Here is a 19,428-nt window from a genome sequence, read left to right as displayed (position 1 = left end):
CTCGAACCCATGAACTGTGAGATCATGACCTGAGCCAAAGTCAGATGCTCAACCAACTGAGCCACCCAGGCTTCCCTTTTGGTAACTACTTTAGTTGTATGATAAGTTAACTTCCAATCTTTCCTTTTTTCTAGTATATGCATTTAAGCTTATACATTTACCTTCAAAATCTGCTTTGGCTGTTTGATACGTATTTCTTTGGGTGTGATTTTGTCTTAAATATTTAATAAAATNGTGGCTTGAACTCATGAACCATGAGATCATGACCTGAGCCAAAGTTAGATGGTTGACTAAGCCACTCAGGCGCCCCAATTGATGTATTTATTTTTTTAAATGTTTTAAATTTTCTAGCTATATTAGGGTATGATGGGGTGATTGATCATGCTTTTGCCAAAGAATTTTATGTTTATTTTTTAAAAATTTTAATTCCAGTATACTGTTAACACAGTGTTTTATTAGTTTCAGGTGTACAATATGATGACTCAGCAACTCCATATATCACCTGCTGCTCATCATGACAAGTGCACTCCTTAACCCCCCTCACCTATTTAAGTGACCCCTCCCCCCTCCCCACCAGTGACCATCAATTTGATCTCTATAGTTAAGAATCTCTTTTTTGGTTTGTCTCTCTCTCTCTCTCTTTTTTCCTTTGCTCGTTTTTTGTTCCATAAATTACACATGTAAATGAAATCATATGTTATTTGTCTTTCTCTGACTAAATCCTACTTACCATTATATTGTCTAGCTCCATCCATGTCTTTGCAAATGGTAAGATTTCATTCTTTTTTATCTATATGCCACATCTTCTTTATCCACTCATCTATCGATTGGCTTTTGACCTGCTTCCATAATTTGGCTATTGTAAATAATGCTGCTGTAAACATAGGGGTGCATGTATCCCTTTGACTTCGTGTTTTTGTATTTTGGGGGCATATGCAATTGCAGTAGTGCAATTACTGTACCATAAGGTAGTTCCATTTTTAACTTTTTAAGGAAACCCCACACTGTTTTCCACAGTGGCTGCACCAATTTACATTCCCACTGACAGTGCAGAAAGGTTCCCTTTTCTCCACATCTTCACCAGCACTTGTTGTTTCTTATGTTTTTGATTTTAGCCATTCCAACAGGTGTGAGGTGATATCTCATTGAGGTTTTCAGTTGCATTTCTGTGATGATTTGTGATGTTGAGCATCTTTTCATGTGTCTGTTTGCCATCTGAATGTCGTCTTCTTTTTCTAATTTTCCTTATATTTTATATTTTAATTTTTTTATTTTTGAGAGAGAGAGAGACAGAGCATTAGTGGGGGGAGGAGCAGAGAGAGAGGGAGACATAGGATCTGAAGCAAGTTCCAGACTCTGAGCTGTCAGCACAGAGCCTGACACAGGGCTTGAACTCACCAATGGTGAGATCATGACCTGAGCCGAAGTTGGCACTTAACCGACTGAGCCACCTAGGCGCCCCCTTGATGTCTTTAGAGAAATGTCTGCTCATGTCTTCTGCTCATTTTTAAATTAGATTGTTTAGTTTTTTGGATGTTGAATCGTGTAAGTTCTGTATGTATTTTAGATCATAACCATTCATCAGACATGTCATTTGCAGATTCCTTCTCCCATTCAGTAGGTTGCCTTTTGGCTTTGTTAATTGTTTGCTTCACTGTGCAGAAGTTTTTTATTTTGGTATAGTCCCAATAGTTTATTTTTGGTTTTAATTCCTGGTTGCCTCAGGAGACCTTTCTAGAAAAGTTACTTTGGCTGATGTCAGAGACATTACTGCCTATGCTCTCTTCTAGGATTTTTATGGTTTTAGGTCTCACATTTAGGTTTGTAATCCATTTTGAGTTTATTTTTGTGTATGATGTAAAAAAAAAAAAGTGGTCCAGTTTCATTCTTTTGCATGTAGCTGTTCGGTTTTCTTGATACCATTTGTTGAAGAGACTGTCTTTTTCCCATTGGATATTCTTTCCTGCTTTGTCAAAGATTAATTGACAATGTAATTGTGGGTTTATTTCTGGGTTTTCTATTCTTTTCCATTGATCTATGTGTCAATATTTTTTTAAAAGATTTTATTTTTAAGTAATTTGTATACCCAATGTGGGGCTTGAACTCACAATCCTGAGACCAAGAGTTGCATGCTCTACTGACGGAGTCAACCAGGCACCAAGTGAGTCTATGTGTCTATTTTTATGCCAGTACCAAACTGTTTTGATTACTACAGCTTTGTAAGATAGCTTGAAGTCTGGAATTGTGATATTTGCTAAAGGGTTTTAAATTTCATTGTATTTTAGACAGATAATGTAATTCGAGTGATATAAATTACTTTGTGTTTGTTAATGTTTGTTAATACTTCGCTGTGATCTAGGTTGGGGTCAGTTTTTATCAGCGGTCCATATGTACTTGAAAAGAATGTAATATGGAATTATTGACCACAGAGTTCTATACAAGTCATTCGATTGAATTTGTCCACATTTTAAACATTCTTGCTACTTTTCTTTTGTCTGCTTTATCTATCAGTTTCTAAAAACAGTATATTAAAAATTTCTGACTATGATTGGGGATTACCAATTTCTTCTTGAAATTCTATCCATTTTTGCTATAATTATTTTGAAGCTGTGTTAGTAAGTATACATGAATCCAGAAATGTTTATAATTGTCTGACAAATTACTCGTTTTTTTAAAGCTTTTTTGATGTTTGTTTTATTTTTGAGAGAGAGAGAGAGAGGGAGTGGCAGGAGAGAGAGGGAGGCACAGAATCAGAAGCAGGCTCCAGGCTCTGAGCTGTCAGCACAGAGCCCGAACTGGGGCTTGAACCCACAGACTGAGAGATTATGACCTGAGCCGAAGTTGGACGCTTAACCAACTGAGCTATCCAGGTGTCCCTGACAAATTACTCATTTTAGCGTTTCACAATAACCCTCTCTCTCTTTCTAGTGATATTATTATTTTTTTAAAGTCTACTTTGTATGATAACAAGGAGCTACGTAAGGTTTCTTTTAGTTTGCTTTTGTTTGAAAGTCCCTTGCAGCTTATTCAGTCACGTAGTTTTCATTATTTTAAAATGAGATTTCTTTCAGGAGAACCATGTTTTTCCTTCTTTAAAATCTAAGAATCTTGGGATGCCTGAGTGTCTCAGTCAGTTAAGCATCTGACGATTTCTGCTCAGGTCATGATCTCATGGTTGTGAGATCAAGTCCCCGTGTGGCACTCTGTGCTGAATGTGGAGACTGTTTGGGATTACCACTATCCTTCTCTCTCTCTGCCCTTCCCCCCAAAGTAAATAAATAAACATTTAAAAAAAGCCCACAAAACTTGAGAGTCTCTGTCTTCCAATCGATAAATGTAATCCTTTTCCATTTATTATTATTGTTGATCTATACTGGGTTATTTCTACTATCTTATTTTGCCTTTTAAAAAAACCTCTTCTTTTTTTTTTAATTTTAATTTTTATTTTATTTCTAGGAGAGAGCGAGAGACAGCGTGAGCAGGGGAGGGTCAGAGAGAGAGAGGGAGATACAGACTCTGAAATAGGCTCCAGGCTCTGAGCTGGCAGTCAGCACAGAGCCCGACGCGGGGCTCGAACCCACGAACCGCGAGATCATGACCTAAGCGAAAGTCGGATGCTTAACCGACTAAGCCACCCAGGGGCCCCTTAAAAAACCTCTTCTTTGTTTATTTCTTTTTATTCAATTCCTGCCTTCCACTGAGTTGACTGAGTTCTGTTCTCTGTCTGCTCCTCCCCCCTCCAGACAGCTTTTCTCTTCTATTTATTTGAAAGCTACATATTATATTTTCATTCTTATACTGGTTACTCAATAAAAGGTTTAACAATCTTAACAAAGTTTAGAGTTAGTCAATAGCTTTATCTTCCTTTGAAACAAATAGAAGGACCTTAAAGGGTTGTTTTCTTAAAGGTTTATTTATTTATTTACCTAGAGTGTGCCTGTGCATGCGGGGAAGGGGCAGAGAAAGAGATAATCCCAAACAGGCTACACACTGTCAGTGCAGAGCCTGAGTGGGACTTGAACTCATGAACTGTGAGATCATGACTTGAACTGAAATCCAGAGTCAGATGCTTAACTGACTGAACCACCCAGGTGCCCCAGGACCTTAAGATGTTTTAACCACAGCCACCTATCTATCTTCTAAGCATTTGTTTTTTAGTATTACTGTTCTATCTTTTCTGGTAAATGGTCATCTCTCCTTAATTGTTATTCCTCTTAATTTATAGACAAGAAAACTGAGGTTCAATGACTTGTCTAGGGTAACACATTTAAAAAGTGGCAACATCTATCCAGAACCCACCTTCATTTGGGAATGAACCATCTGTAGACTTGAATTTGTTGAGATATCCTGACCATGTCACTGTATGGCTCATTTTTCTATGACCAGCTTTAAGGCACAAAGAGTGTTATTGGGTATGTCCAAATATCTCTCAATAGAGAAATAGATAACATGGGTGTTTTGCCCTTCATTTTGGCCCTACATTGAAACTTAGCTCTTTAAGCACGTTGTGTTCTCCAGTGTGTTTACAGAATCTCATTATTACTACACTGGAGTGACAAATGCCAGGGGATGTGCTTAGAGTAGATTAATGACATAATATAGGGTAGGCCCCTCCCTCCTTCCTCATGTAAGATGGTTATCATACAAAGAGAGTCATCCTTGAGATTTCTTATTTGAAATTTCTGTCTATATGTCCCGCCATCCATCCTTTGATATGTGACAGTTTTATGGCTAAGGTTGGAATTGTAATTGCACAGATTTCCAGCCTACTGCTTCGGTCTCCAATCATGTTTCTTACTAATAAGGCTGAGATCCCAAGTGAAACAGTTTGTGGATGGCTTACAACCTATTGCTATTGTAAGAAAACTAACAAAGCCCATTGAAGGTGAAGAGTGTCACAGTGTCATCTCTGTTCATGAAAGACAGCCCAATTTTCAGTTGGGGAACAAAGAATATATTTGAGGGTGAAAGGCTGGCGAAATAGCTTGGCTGAATAAATGCTCCTGCAGCAACGATTATTGCCTCATCACTCAAAGGTGAAAGAACAGGAAAATAAAATGGCACAGTTTGCCTCCACCAGGTAACAGACGAGGGAAAGAAGAAAAATATAGTTCCAAAGCTCGCGAGTACCCTCATGATCTTCTGCAGACCCTGAAAGAAGACACCTGGGCTAGTTTGGGTTTGTGCAATCATATTGAGAACTCACACCTCATTTGAAAAATAAATCACGTAATATTTGGTGTTTAAATGGATTTAGAAAGAAGCATTTGAGAAACATACCCCAGGCTGACCCTGGAAAGTGAGACCAAGGATGAAATTAGTATTAAATGTCTACCTGTGTCAGGCCCTGTCCTAAGAACTTTACATACATTATTTTAAATTTTCCCTTTCACAAGGAGCGCCTGGGTGGTTCAGTTGGTTAAATTTTCCCTTTCACATAGCTAATAAGTGGAAGACTTGGGATTTGAACTCAGATCCGCTTGACTTTCCTTTCGTATTTGCTTTTAAATGAGATGATGTCTGTAATTTGGCAATTTAAAGGTTAAAAGTGTGAGCACCAGGTCTAAACTCTGGATGATTCTTTTTTCACCACTCGGAGCTGATGGAGAGGAAATCTACACAGATGTTTTCCTCCGTTTAAACTATGCAGTCTGCAACTCTCGCTCCCCCCGACGAAGCCGTCATTACCATTTAAAAATAGGACTTGATACTCCTGAAGCCAGTACTATACTATATGTTAGCTAACTTGAACTTAAATAAATACATTAAAAATAAATGAATAAAAATGGGACTCAAGCCCCCTCCCACCAAGTCTCAATCTTAAACCCCTTGTCCTAACCGGTTGCAAGAGCCACACGCTGATCTGGACTTCAATTCTCAGCTACCATCGCTCCCCGTGGCAGCCTGCAGGCTGGCTGAGGGCATGATTTCCTTTTCCTCCCTGGCTCTGTTGCTTGTGCCCCTTAGGCCACTCTAGCTTGATTCCATTCACGCAACAACCTGCCTCCCCACCTCCTTTGAAGGCAATTCAGTGCACTCTCCTACCCTCCTCCCTTAAATTTCCAACATTCATGAAATGCACTGAGCAGCTCCTATGCACCAGGCACTAATCCAAGCAGTGGGTGTGCAAATATGCCCAAAAAGGTCATGGTGTTGTGATTGAGACAAGCAAGCAAGCAAGCACAGTTCTGAAAGCCTGCAATAAATGTTCCCATACAGGTGTGGACGGGGCAGCCATGTCACGGCAGCCGTGAGATGATGTCCTCTGAGGCTGAAGTGAGGGTTGAAGGAGACTTCACGGATAAGGTGAAGACCTACCTGACTCCATAAGAATGAGTAGGAGTTTCCATCATTTCCCACCAGCTGGGTTGCTATGGTTATAGGTATAGTAGGCGACTGAATGTTAAGAAGTAAGGGTAGAAGGAGAGTTGACAAGGAAAGAGAGGGTACTTAAAGTAGACTTGTCATACCGTCTACTCAATACTTTAAGGTGGAGGAAAAATGATATTCCTGACTAGAGTTTCATTCTTCTGCTAGTTGGGAGAAAGTCCTCTTCTTTCCATTCGTGAAAACGCAATCAACGGTGGTGGTGGTGGTAGTGGTGATGGTGGTGGTGGTGGTGGTATTATGTGAGTAATTACCTTTCCCATAATACTACCATTTTTTTAAAGGTAGTTACTGTATGTTAAAGACTGTACTACCTGCCTGAGGGTTCCCTTTTACCGGATGCGATGGTCTCAGTTCCCAGATTGCACTGCTTGAGGCCCCACCTGCTGGTAGGAGCCGGAAGTTCAGAAGTCCTACGGACTTGTCCCCAAGGCTCCATCCGCCTTTCTTTTAGGTGTCCAGGAGCCCTGACATGTGTCGTGTGGCAAGATGTGTCGTGTGGATTAACTGCAGTGAAGGGTACCGAGTACATCGGAAGCTGGTCGTGGTGGCCAAAGCATGGGAGTTCGGCTCCTGTTCTCTGCTCTTGAGCTCCAGTCGCTGGAGGGAGTCTCCCGCAGGGGGAGAGAAGGGGTTCTTAGAGAATGGGCGGTACACCCCCAGGACAACACTCCCTAGGGGACTCAGAGCCAGACCATCCTCGATTCTAATTGTATTTCCCCCCATGGAACCGCATCCACCAGAAGCCAGTCTACTCAGGGATGGTGAGGATGGGACTCAACTTCTCAAGAACTTCGCAAGATGATAGCAGCAGAACCGACACATAGTCCAATCCTTGCTTAAGATGCTGCAGAGGCGGGGCCTCAGCTCACCAACCCTGGTCCCCCTTAGCAGTTTTTCAAGGGAATAGGAGGCCTCTGGGTTAGGCTCAGTTGAGAGACCCTTGTCGTTCCTAAAAGAGCTGTACCTCCAGGGTTATCGTTTTTAAAATATACCCGCCTTGATGGATAGGCAGAGCCCATTATAGCACAAACACTTAACAGGCCCTGAATCCCCATCTGATACTCTCCTTTCGAGGTTTATTGCCAAGGCAGGCCACAAGTCCCACATCTCTTGACTCAGCTGGACCTGTTGCCTTTCTGAATCCTTTTCTGGGTTGCCCGTATTCATATACCTCCATATACCTCCCTAGCTCCGACTCTCAGAGGGAAGATTTGGGAATACAGAAAGGAATCAGTCTGTTCTCTCGCAGAAGATCCCTGGGCTCACTCTGCAAACTGCCCCCTAACACTCCCCAGAATCTTCCATACAAAGAGGGGGCCTTCGCTCAGTTAAACAGGGGGCCCACTCAAAGTTTCCTTAGGTAGGGGACACTAAAGACTTCTTTAAAGGTGACCAGTGCCAAACTGCCGGCAATTTCCTTTGTTTAAAAAGATCTGCTTTTCATCTTTACAAGAAGCCTATGAGGTAGGCCTTATTGGTATCCTCATTTTATAGGAAGAACACTAAGGCCCAGTGACACGAAGTAACTTGCCCAGGTTTTCGGTGGTCAGTAACAGAGCAGAGATTCAGAGCTGGCTCTGTTGGACTTGAAAGCCCCTTCACATGCGCTACCCCTTACTCCTGGCCAGGGAGGGGCTTCTCACCCTCAGTGCATAACATTCATGAAGAATGAAGGATCCTTCACAGTGAATGCTGAAATCAGGAATGGGTTGTATATGGACCCACTGACACATGTTACTTCTCCTTGGTTTTGTCCTCTGTATCTGTTGTGGCCTGAAGTTTGTAAACCAACCCCCCAATCCACATGTTCAAGCCCTACCCCCCAGGATGTCAGAATGTGACTATATTCACAGGTGGAGACATCAAAGAGGCGATTAAGGTAAAATGAGGCCATATGGGTGCATCCTATCCAATATTCACAAAAGGAAAGACCATGTGAAGACAAAGGAAGACGAAGATTATCTTTAAGCCAAGGGGAGAGGCCCAGAAGAAACCAACCCTGTGCACACCTTGATCTTGGACTTTTGGCTGCCAGAACTGTGAGAAAACAAATGTCTATTGTTTAAGCCACCCAGTCTGCGGTACTTTATTATGGCAGCTCTAGCAAACTGATATAGTATTTATAGTCTTGTGATTGATAGTATTTCCCATGGTGTCAGCAAAGTAGATTCCCATAAAGAATAAGCAATGTTTATACAATATTTCCTTAACAAAATTGCTTCCACCAAGAGTATTTGCCTGGATGCAAGGAGGAGAGCCTGGAAAGTGGGAGGCATCATTAGAAAGGAGATAGAGACAACCTATATGTTTTCTTTTCCATCCTGGTCTTACGCTGAGTTACCATTTACAGCACTAAGGTCGTTATCTCTATTGCACTCTGAATGTGAGATGTCTCATACATTTACTCTCCACAACTATCCTCTGAGGTGATTGATATCATTCTCATTTTGCTGATGGGAAAATTAAACCATAAGGAGGATAAAGTAATTTGTGGAATCATACAGCGTAAGTGGCAGTAAAGACCCGTGCTTTTAATTACTGTCAATTTAACTTCTAGGATTTCACTGTCCCCCTTCTCCACTGCTCTTGAACTTTCTCACTTACATATTACCAACTGTGGGATACAGTGAAAGGCTGGGTCTTGCCACTCAAAGTGTGGTCCTCGGACCAGCAGCAGGCATAACCTGGGAGTCTGTTAGAACTGCAGAGCCCCAGCCTTATCCCAGACATGCCAAATCAAGATCTGCATTTTAGCAAGATCCTTGGACAGTACCAGCTAGATAATTGGCAGGACTCAATGCAAAATGAAAATGTGAAGCCCTTAGTTTAAAAATCAGTGAGCATTTCGAGATGGCGGCAGGAGAACATTAAACCAAATGTGGGTGGGACTACCCAGGTCCCACATCCAAGGAGCCAGCCCTGCCCACAGATGATACATGGGCACCGTAAAGCGTGAGAGGCATAGCCATAGAGGATTCTGTGTTGCAGCCCTTCACTAGAGGGATTCTTTTAGTTGTATTTGATCTTTTTGCATTTTATCTTTAAAAAACCCACAATTTTTCATTATACTCCTTAATATACTCATTGGTCTTACCATAAAAGAATATTTCCTCCCAAAGAAACCTGGAAGGAAAATAGCATCAACAACCTCTGGCACTCTGACCATCTAGAAGCACAAATGTCCTAGTTCAAAAAGCCTGAGGTTAGCCTATCCTGGATGTAGACCAAAGAGCTCTCGATTAAATATTTCCAACAGAATCACACCATGTAAGTTTCATGTGCCTTTCTTGCAAGAGGCTAAATTCATGTAGTATTGCTCTGGACCAGTTATTTAAGCTCTGGACCCGTCAGTCTTCTCATCTATAACATGGGGAGAAAAATAATACTACCTCAGGGGTTGTTGTGAGGATTCAATGAGATAATAAATAAAAATAAAGAGACAGAGAACATTTCCTGGCTTATGTCAAGTGTGCAATAAATGTTGATGTATCGTTACATCGCAGAGATTAGGTCCTTGTTTCACTTTGAAGAAAGCAGAAAATGAGGTAGACAGGGTGTCACAGGGGAGCTGGCTCAGCTTCTAGGCAGAGCCCCATGGGATGGTGCTTATTCCAATGAGTTCATCTTGACCTGGGGTCTGGTCTTCATTCTACTGATGCAGAAACCTGATTTTGTCAGCACCCAGAGAGTCATGCTGTAATTGGGGGGTGTACTTACAATACTGGACGTTGGTGGTGTGTGTGTGTGTGTGTGTGTGTGTGTGTGTGTGTGGATAAGCTCAGAGAAAAATAGAGAAAGGGGTTGGAGTGAGGAGAAGAGGGAGAGGGAGAGGGATTGAGAGAGACAGAGCAAGTAGAAATTTAGAGCCTGGGAGGGATGACCTTTACATTTTTCAGTGAGAGAAACACTACAGAGAACTTGAAGGTTGCTGGAAGAAACAACATCAGCAGTGACAAGACAGTCTCAAGGGACTGTCTTGGTGTCAGCTTTGACACCCAGTCACCTCGGTGGGTGGCATCTTCTGAAACAACCACAGCTGGGGAGCACTGTGGAACCTTCAAGCCTCAAGGGGGCGCTCTAAACTTCAGCTCCAGGAACCAGACAAGAGCATCTAGCCAGGTCTTGCCTTTTGGATATAAACAAACACAGGAGATTTTTGGAGAGAACAGGGAAGGTAGGTGGGTGGGTGGTGCTTAGGAGAGAGTGAATTAGTCTGGGCACATGGAGCTCCAGAAGTGCATTTGGGGCCATTGCTAGAGAGAAATGTTGTTATCTCTCAACTTCTACAATTGAATATAATAATTGATGTGTGTATATACATGTTTCTGATTATAAAAGTTAAACATTCATGTTGTAAAATTTTTAAATATTAGGGAAAGTATAGCTTTGAAAGTGAAATCCTTTCGTATCCCCGTCCCTGCCCCACAAAGTGTTAAAAGTTTCATATGTTTGCTATGACTATATCCACTAACTGGCTAGCAAACAACTAACTATACATATACAGGAACACATGCGTAGTTATTTCTACATAAATAGGGAATGCCGACATTTAAGTTCACCATGATAACCAGTAAAGCTGCCTGAAAAGCTTGTGTTTCATGGCCCACTGCATTCCCTTCCCATGAGCAAGTAACACAGAAAGGCAAATTATCAGAAATTTATGAGCTGAGCGTGGAAAGAAAACAAGGAAAGTGAGTTAATCTTCTGAAATGTCTTTCAGCTGAAAGACACCTCCCCTCCCCATCAATGCATCCGGGAACTAGTATCTCACAGACCACATTTTGGAAAATGGTGATCTCTGCCTATGTCATTGTGAAGTCTCCTTAAGGCAGAAATTATTACTGGGTTTTATTGTTCCTTTTAGAATTCCCTGCTTTTGGGTAAAAATTAATAACTTTCTTTAACCCACCTATGGGTTATTTGAAAAGATCTTTAATGACCTATTTAAGATGATTAAAACCATCCTATTTACTTTTTGTTCATGTTTTAAAAGAGAGTGGGAAAAGTAACAGTTATTTAAGATAAAATAAACCAGCAGGCCAAAAACTATTCATGCTAATAAATCTAAAAGTAAAGTCTGCCATTAGGAGTGACTTAAGTATATGAAGTGTTTCCTTTAAAATAGTCATTATTTCTATATCCTTCATGTAGACCTAGAAGCACAAGTTATGATTGCTTTTAGGCATCTAATACACAAATGGGTAACAAATGGTGCCTCTGGCCCCAAACCATTCTTCATCTCATCCACTAGAGGGTACCTGAGGGTTGTTCAACAAAAGCACTCAGAAAACCAGATTAAAAATGTGAACCAGAAACCACAGACCAAAAGTGCTGTATATATATTTTAATACTTCGGGCACATTACTAACCAAATTCAGTGTGCTAAAAGATAGTCGCATGTTTTTTCCCCTTTATATAGAATTTTGACACTTTTGTTTTGTACACCAACATTCGGCTTTGAAAACATTTTGAATCTTGCCTAAAAAGGATGGTAATGTGTATTTTATAATACACTAAACACATCTGCTTTTCTAATGAAAAGTGTGGTATTGAAGATTACTAGAAAAGGCTGGCAATTTTATTATCATATTCCCAGAATTATTTCTCTATTTTGTACAATTAGTATATTACTTAATTGGATTCCCTCTGAATAGTCTCATGAAAGATGTAGGGTTCTTTTTCCTTTATTAGGTTCACCTTCTACTTCTCACTCCCTCCCACTCTGTGTTTTAGTAAGAGCAAGTTACTGTACTGCTCAGTAAAACTGAAAATTGGAAGTAGTCCCAATGACCAGTAGTAGGGAATAGAAAAGCCAAGAGTGGAGTGTTATGGCAACGCATATTTATATTAATCTATTAATTATAGTATATATAAATTATAACACTGATGCAATAGTATGAAAAATGCATTTGCAAAATATGCTGACCATTTGCTAAGGGTCAGTCCCTGTGCTATGTGAATGATGACCAGGAAATAAATTCCAGCTCTTGAGGAGTATATAATTTGGGGTGTGTGTGTGTGTGTGTGTGTGTGTGTGTGTGAGGAGATCCATGATTGAATAATTACACGGTAGGGATTGTGAGCATGAGCTTTGGAATCAGAAATTCAGGCTCTCCCACTCATTTGTTATATGACCTTGACCAAATTACTTGACCTGTCTCTGAGCCTTGATCGTCTTATCTGTTAAATGGGGCTAATCATCTATCTTAATTTTACTGTGAAAATTAAGCGGAACCATGAACATAAAGTACCTGACACTTAGTATTGATTATGGAGTTCAGTAAATGACATTAGTAGTGGTGGCTTTCATTATTGTGGCTTTCTGCATGTAGCAGGGAATCATTGTGTGATGCCATATGTGATAGACTGTCTCAGCTGGTCACCCCCAGAATGAGACGGAAGCATTGTTCCAGGGCCAGACAATTGCTCTGGCCAGACAAGCTTCGGTCACATCCTGACAGTCCAATTTTCTGGATAGCCCAGTGGTTTGGGCCACCTGATATGAAGAGAGTCACTGAGAAGGGATCTTGCCTCCTTTGGAGTAGGGTGTGCTTCTGTTTTTACTTTAACTGCTTCCAGGTCCGGTGGTCAAAGTGGGCCTCTTCGGGTGAAGACCCCCTCCAGTCCTGAGAGCCAGCGTAGATGGCTGCTCCCACGTGAGCTAGCAGACAGAGCTCTTTCACTGAGAAATGGGTTTGGAGCCAGGCCAGAATGGCAGAAAAAGTGTTTCTCAAGCAAAATTCTGGATGATGCTGAAATCCAAGGAATCTGCAGAACCAGGAGTCAAATGGAATCAAGGGCTGAGATCAGAAAGCCAGACAATGAAATCCAAATGGGTTACCAAGCCATGGCAGAGCTGTGCTGAAATCCAGGGTGTAGAGCAGAGATTGGAAACTGGTGGGGGGTGGAGTGTGGGGAGGAATGGGTGCAGAGAACAGTGAGAACCTACTATTTACCAGCTACTAGTCCCGATACTAGAGCTTCTATTCCAATAAGCTAATTTCCCGTGCTGGTAAGTACTATAAAGACAAATGGCATAGGATAGTGTACTGGGAGTTTCTGTTTTAGCTAAGGTGGTGTTCTAGGAAGAAGGAACACCAAGGGAAAATGCCCTGAGGCAGGAATGACAGAAGAAGGCCATTGTAGCTGGAGTGTCACGAACAAAGTGACAGGTGGAAAGAAATGAGTTTAGAGAGGTAGTCAGGGGCAACTCTTGTAAGGATCTTGTAAGCCACGATAAAGGGTTTGGATTTTAACCACGCAGTGGGAAGCTGTTGGAAGTTTTCAATAGGGCAGGAGAGTTGGCAAGATCTGACTTACATTTTAGAAAGACCCTCTGGCTGCTGTGTGAAGGTTAAATTATAGCAAGACAAGAGTCTTATACAGGAAAAGTCCTGAAAGAAGGAAGAAGTAGGGACTGACTGCTGTGTCAAATCGGACGGAAATTCCCATGAGCTGGGCCAGTGGAATATCTGTGTGGCACACATCCATTTCCTCTCCAGTCTCGAGGTTGCCCTTGTACTTAAACCAGGTCAGGAGGTGGGCCTCACCTCTTGACTCCTTTTCCAGGAGCATCTTGGTCCTGGGGGGTTATTTATTCAGATTTCTAAACAGGTACAAGCCAATATAAGATTTTGAGGGAACGTAGCTTGAGGTTAAAATGGGGCTTCTGATACACATCTCATTCTGTTTCAGTACAAATGAGGAGAAACGACTGAGAGTTTTTTAAAATGTGGAGGATGGAGTAGAGAAGTAGGTTGATTTAAGTAGCATTTCAATCAGATAAACTGAGTTAGTTATTTAAAGATATAACTTTAAAGTATATTTGGAAACAAGAATTAGAATAGCTGCACACTGATTGGGTGTCTACCATGGGCATACCATTGTGTGTCCACCAGAGCCTTCGTACATGAAACAAAACACAACCGAAGTTATTGTTGTAAGAGTCTTTGTGTTCCTGCCGTGCAAAGGGATTCTGGTTCTGGGACTGAACCGGGTCTTTGGAAGCAATATGGTTACAGAAGTACTTCTTTATTTTCAAGCCTGAAAGCTAAGCATTAAGGTTCCTACCTTTTGCAGATGAAGAGACCAAGGTTTAGAGAGGTTGTTTACATGGACCAATTGAGTAGTAAAATGAGAATGTGAATCCGGGGCTGTCCAGTTCCCAGACTCCAAAATTCACACTGGAGCCACTTTACATGAATTGTACAAGTAGGGTGCAGTGATTAAGGTTGTGAACCATGGTGTCAGGGGGGCTTGGATCTGAATTCTGCTCCATCATTTACTAGCTGTATCTTCTTGGCTGGTTACTTAACAGCTAAGAGCCTGTGCTCCCTCCTCTGTAAAATGGGGGTATCAATAGCCCCTCCTTCAAAGGTTGCTCTGAAGATGATGTGAGATGTATAGCATGAACCTGGCAAATGAAAGAGGACCCAATAAATGTTAGTGCATATATATATACATATGCATATATATATATGTATATATACACACATATATATACGTGTATATATATACACGCATACATATACACTAACCTGTGAGGGGTACTTTGGCATCTTTCTGAACCAGTTTCACTGCCAGCATCAGAAATATATATCCTGCCTTGGAAATGTCTAACATAATAGATTGTGTCTGCTCAACTTGCTCTGCACAGTGCTTCGAACACCAGGCATCTAGGAAGTACTCTGGATGATGATATTACCCAACTGCATGAGTGGGTTTGATAGCTTTTCCAAAGGGCTGGTGTTTCGGTTGTGCAACTGTAACTGCTTCATGGCAATAGAAAAGATTTATTTTTTGGACCCCAATCAACTCTCAGCCCCATCCCTCAAACTCCAGCTATATCACAAGATGTCAAAGCCGTGCGATATTAACGTTTGGTCCAAAGTGCTAGTGGCATTTTGCAGATGTAATGAAGAACCCACATTGTCCTAAATTGCTTTGTGATGCTTCTGCCCTGAGCCTTGCTCGCCCTTTAAGGCCCAGCTGGTGGGGGAGATTCAGCTGCTAGCTCACCTGGGAGGCAAGGTAAAGACAAAAGAACTGGTTTGTTCAACTTTGCAGGAGGCTGGGACCTCAGTGGGGTAGAAGATGCCACTCAGTGAGGGTAAGGATCTAGCAATCATTTCTGTCCAGACCCAAGTCGCACAAAGGAAAAGATCTCCCATAGTAAAAAAAAAAAAATGGAGTGATTTTCCAATATGAATGGTCACCTGACTCAGAAGAAATCAGCAGGAGTGGGGATGGGGAACAGAGAAAAAGAAGGGGTTTTCTTTCAGAGGGCTACTGTTGCCCTTGAGGAAAGCAGTCAAATCACATAAAACTGGATTGCAGGACAGATTTTTACCTGAAGTGAAGAACTGTGTGCTTGCTTCAATCCAGTCTGTTCTGACCAGCTTCTTTCCACTTGCACTTGAGAAACTGAGTCAGCCTAACATGTTTTCCATAGTACAAGAGCCCTACCTTCAGGAAAGTTTCTGTGTCCTGCAGAGTCCAAGTGGGTCAGTTTTCCTCTGAATCTTGGTGACATAGGGGAGCTGGACAGGCTTGGTTCAAACAGTGGTCCAGCGTATCCTTTTGCTGCTACTTTGGGCAAATTCCCTGCCCTCAGTTTCCTCATCTGTAAAATGAAATTAATGAAAGAAACTATTTTGATAATGTACTTGTGATGGACAAAAGAAAGAGTGTATTTTAAACCCAAACTGACGATAGACACTTCTGCCTTTTAAGGAAGGTAGGCATACTTCGTACCAGTGAGGAAATAGTTTTCCTTTGGGCAAGACACACACACACACACACACACACACACACACACACACACACAGAGAGAGAGAGAGAGAGAGAGCGAGCGAGCACTAGCATGCAATTGGGTAGAAAGCCTGTTTAACGGAGCATGTTAACCGCAGTGGAAGTGGAGCTGAATATGGCTCTGGTGGCTGGAGAGGGCTGAACTGCCTTCCCCAATAGTTGTTCAGGGCTTCTAGGGGCCAGTGAAAGAAAAAGAGGAGAGACATGGCCCCAGCAATGCTGCAGAAGGCAAATCTTAAAGTCTGCAGAGCCCAGCTACTATTCAGTTTACGTGTTTATATATATCAAAGGACTCAGAATAATTCTTGGCACCAGCGAGCATTTAATAAATGACAGCCAGTGGCTGTGTGGCACAGTGACAGTGTACAGCATCATTGCCCTCAGAGAGTCCCTCGCCCTGGAGGAAGAGTATCATCTTTCTTCTTCATGGTGTGTGTGTGTGTGTGTGTGTGTGTGTGTGTGTGTGTCTTGGGGAGGCAGGACAGACAGCAAAGAGGAAAGTAGGGGGTCCAAATTCTGGTTCCACAGGGTTTGTTTCTTTCTTTAATTTTCCATTTTTAAATTAGGGCAAAAAATAGTACTTCATCTCATATGATTTACATGAAGTTTAAACAAGATAATCTAGACAATTCATATGCCGGGCACTTAGCCTTCAGAAGATGTTAGCTCTTGCTAGTATTCTATAATAATAGTCTTATGAAGATGGCATACTGTCCTAGAACATACCCTCTGTGGTTTTTGTTTTAAAATCTACATGTGGGATGCCTGGGTGGCTCAGTCAGTTAAGTGTCCAACTCTTGATTTCGGCTCAGATCATGATCTCACAGTTCACAGATTCGAGCCTCGCTGTCAGCACAGAGCCCGCTTGGGACTTTCTCTCTTCCACTCTCTCTCTCTTTGCCCTTCCCTCACTCACATGCTCACTCTCAAAAATAAATAAACTTAAAAAAAATAAAATGTATGTATATACTCAATACAAAAACCTTGAAAACCATATAAAGAACGCAGAAAAACAATAGCCGCTCCAACATAAAGATCACCGGGGTTAACATTTTGGTTTATGTCTTTTCAGTTTTTTTCCTCTCGAGTGTATGGACATCTTTGTTCTGTCTTTTCAAAATGGGATACTGTTCTATAGTCTGCTTTTTTTTTTTAAACCTAGCAATAGACTGTGAACTTTTCCCCATGGATGAGTTGCTTCTTAAAATAGATGTTCCTGTGGAAGCAGCCATAGTCAGGGCCAGCAGATTCATTACTATTCTTTTATTTATTTATTTTACAAACTGGGGGGACGTCTTATGGCCATCCAAATCTGGGAAAATCTGCACACACATTTCCTTATTGGAAAATTAACAGTGCATATTAGCATGTTAAAGACTCTAAGAAACCCTTCCATAAGAGAACCTGCCTGACTTGGATTAGACCAGCGTTCCCCAAACTAATTTAACACAGTGGAGCCATCTAGTCTCTTAACTCCCACTGATGTCTCAGGAATCACTTGGGGAAACACTCCTGAGGGTGAAGATTCCTTAAAAGTAGGGAGCAGGTCTTGTTCATCTTCATTGTTTCCACATGACCTTACAGATGGATTTTTTTTTTTCTTTTAAAGAAATTATGGAAAATGGGATTGGCCTGATGAATCCACTTTCTAACAACACGCGTGTGAACCAGGGGCCAGGGTTAGAGGCTGGGGCCGTGCTCTGAAGTGTCTCTCCGTGTAAAGCTAATTGGCCCCTTTGGGGATAAACCTGTGAACCTGGCCTCGTTAGCACCAGCACGAAACAGCTGAGTTCGTTTATTTGGCACCGTGAAATGGTTTTCTTCCCCAGATTCTCACACTGTCCTCTAGGTGGCGATGTGGGTTTGTCGACCTGAGAGCCTGAAGCTTGGGCCAAGCAAAGCTTAAAATTGAGGGGGGTGCAGGTGTGGATGAGGGACGGCACCGGGAGGGAGTGATTATTGAAACCAGAAGGCACACTGTCAGGCGTGCAGCTGGCATGATGCTGAAGCACAAGCTCATACACTGGAATGGGACACAGATTTTAAAGAATATGGATGAACCAGTGAGCCAATAAATATCGCTAGTGTTTATTGAGCACCAACTGGGACTGGTAATATGCCAGATAATTTTCTTCTTTTGATTTCTTTTGATCCCCACCCCAACGCACCTGTGAGGAAGGTCCTGCAGCTGGAAGTAGCAGAACTGGAAATCCCACGCGGGTCCTGTATCCGAGGGCTCTGCTAGACTGAAACTAGAAGATGTTGACCAAAGATGAATAATTGTGAAATGTTTGTCCAGCTATCCTTCGATCCAGCTATTATCTATCTACCACCCAATCTGTGATCTGCTTTTCATTTCATTTGTACAGGATGGGCTAATAGCACTATGTGGTTGGGAAGAATATTCTGATAAGTCCCTCTGAGAGGGTTCTGGGAGAAAGAATTTTTCTGGTTTCATTACATTTCCTATGATTTTTATTCTCTCTTGCAGATTGCTTCTCCAGCTGGTTGCTCGGCTGGCCACCCCTTAATTCCACTGTGCCGACAGGGGCTGTGCAGAGGGCCACGAGAAATGTCCGAAAGGGCACCCTAGCTCTGACATGGAGGGTGACAGAAGACCAAAGGATGTGTAGGAGTTAGCTATGCAACTGTTACAGATGGCTGTTCCAGCCAGAACAGCACACGCTAAGGCCTGAGGTCAGCAAGAGCATGGTGCATTAGGGGACTGAAAATAGTTCAGTGTGGCCGGCCCATAGGTTAAGGGTGTGTGATGCCAGACGGAGGGAAGGGGGAAGAGTGAGGAAAGGCTGAACAGGTACACGCAGTCAAGAGAGTGAAAGGCCTTGTAAGTTGTGTTGAGGTGCTCGAACTTGATCCTGAGCACAACCAGGAATCCCTGGAGGGTTTTAAGGCATGTGATGAAATGGATAGGTTTGCATTTTAGAAAGAGCACCCTGGCAATGGGCAGCCCCTCTGGAAAACAGTGTGGAGGTTCCTCAGGAAACTAACAATAGAACTCCCNAAAAAAAAAAAAAAAAAAGAAAGAAAGAAGAAAGAAAGAGCACCCTGGCAATGGAAAAGGGATTAGGAGAGATGGGTGTGTGTGCATGTCTGTGCACACTCCAGCACCAATTGCTGGGGTGGGGGAGGGCTATAGGACAACATTTGGAGGGTGTTGTAATACCTCCTGCAAGAGATGAGAGGGCCCTGACCCAAGGAAGCTGCAGC

At 42.1% G+C, this 19,428-nt stretch overlaps 1 long non-coding RNA gene across 1 annotated transcript in view; it reads right to left on the bottom strand.

The window, feature by feature from the left end:
* Positions 1-14,256: 14,256 nt before the first annotated feature.
* The window catches only part of LOC144242528 (uncharacterized), a 31,206-nt gene continuing 26,034 nt past the window's right edge, over positions 14,257-19,428 (bottom strand). Inside the window, exons 3-5 of the long non-coding RNA XR_013338369.1 lie at positions 18,369-18,452; positions 15,856-16,012; positions 14,257-14,803 (exon numbers count right to left, since the gene is read on the bottom strand). This is a non-coding gene — a long non-coding RNA (uncharacterized LOC144242528). The remainder of the gene's footprint in view (positions 14,804-15,855; positions 16,013-18,368; positions 18,453-19,428) is intronic.

The sequence above is a fragment of the Crocuta crocuta genome, unplaced genomic scaffold, assembly GCF_008692635.1.
Source record: "Crocuta crocuta isolate KB4526 unplaced genomic scaffold, BGI_CrCroc_1.0 scaffold384, whole genome shotgun sequence".
NCBI lineage: Eukaryota > Metazoa > Chordata > Mammalia > Carnivora > Hyaenidae > Crocuta > Crocuta crocuta.
This window is presented reverse-complemented; position numbering and strand designations above follow the sequence as displayed.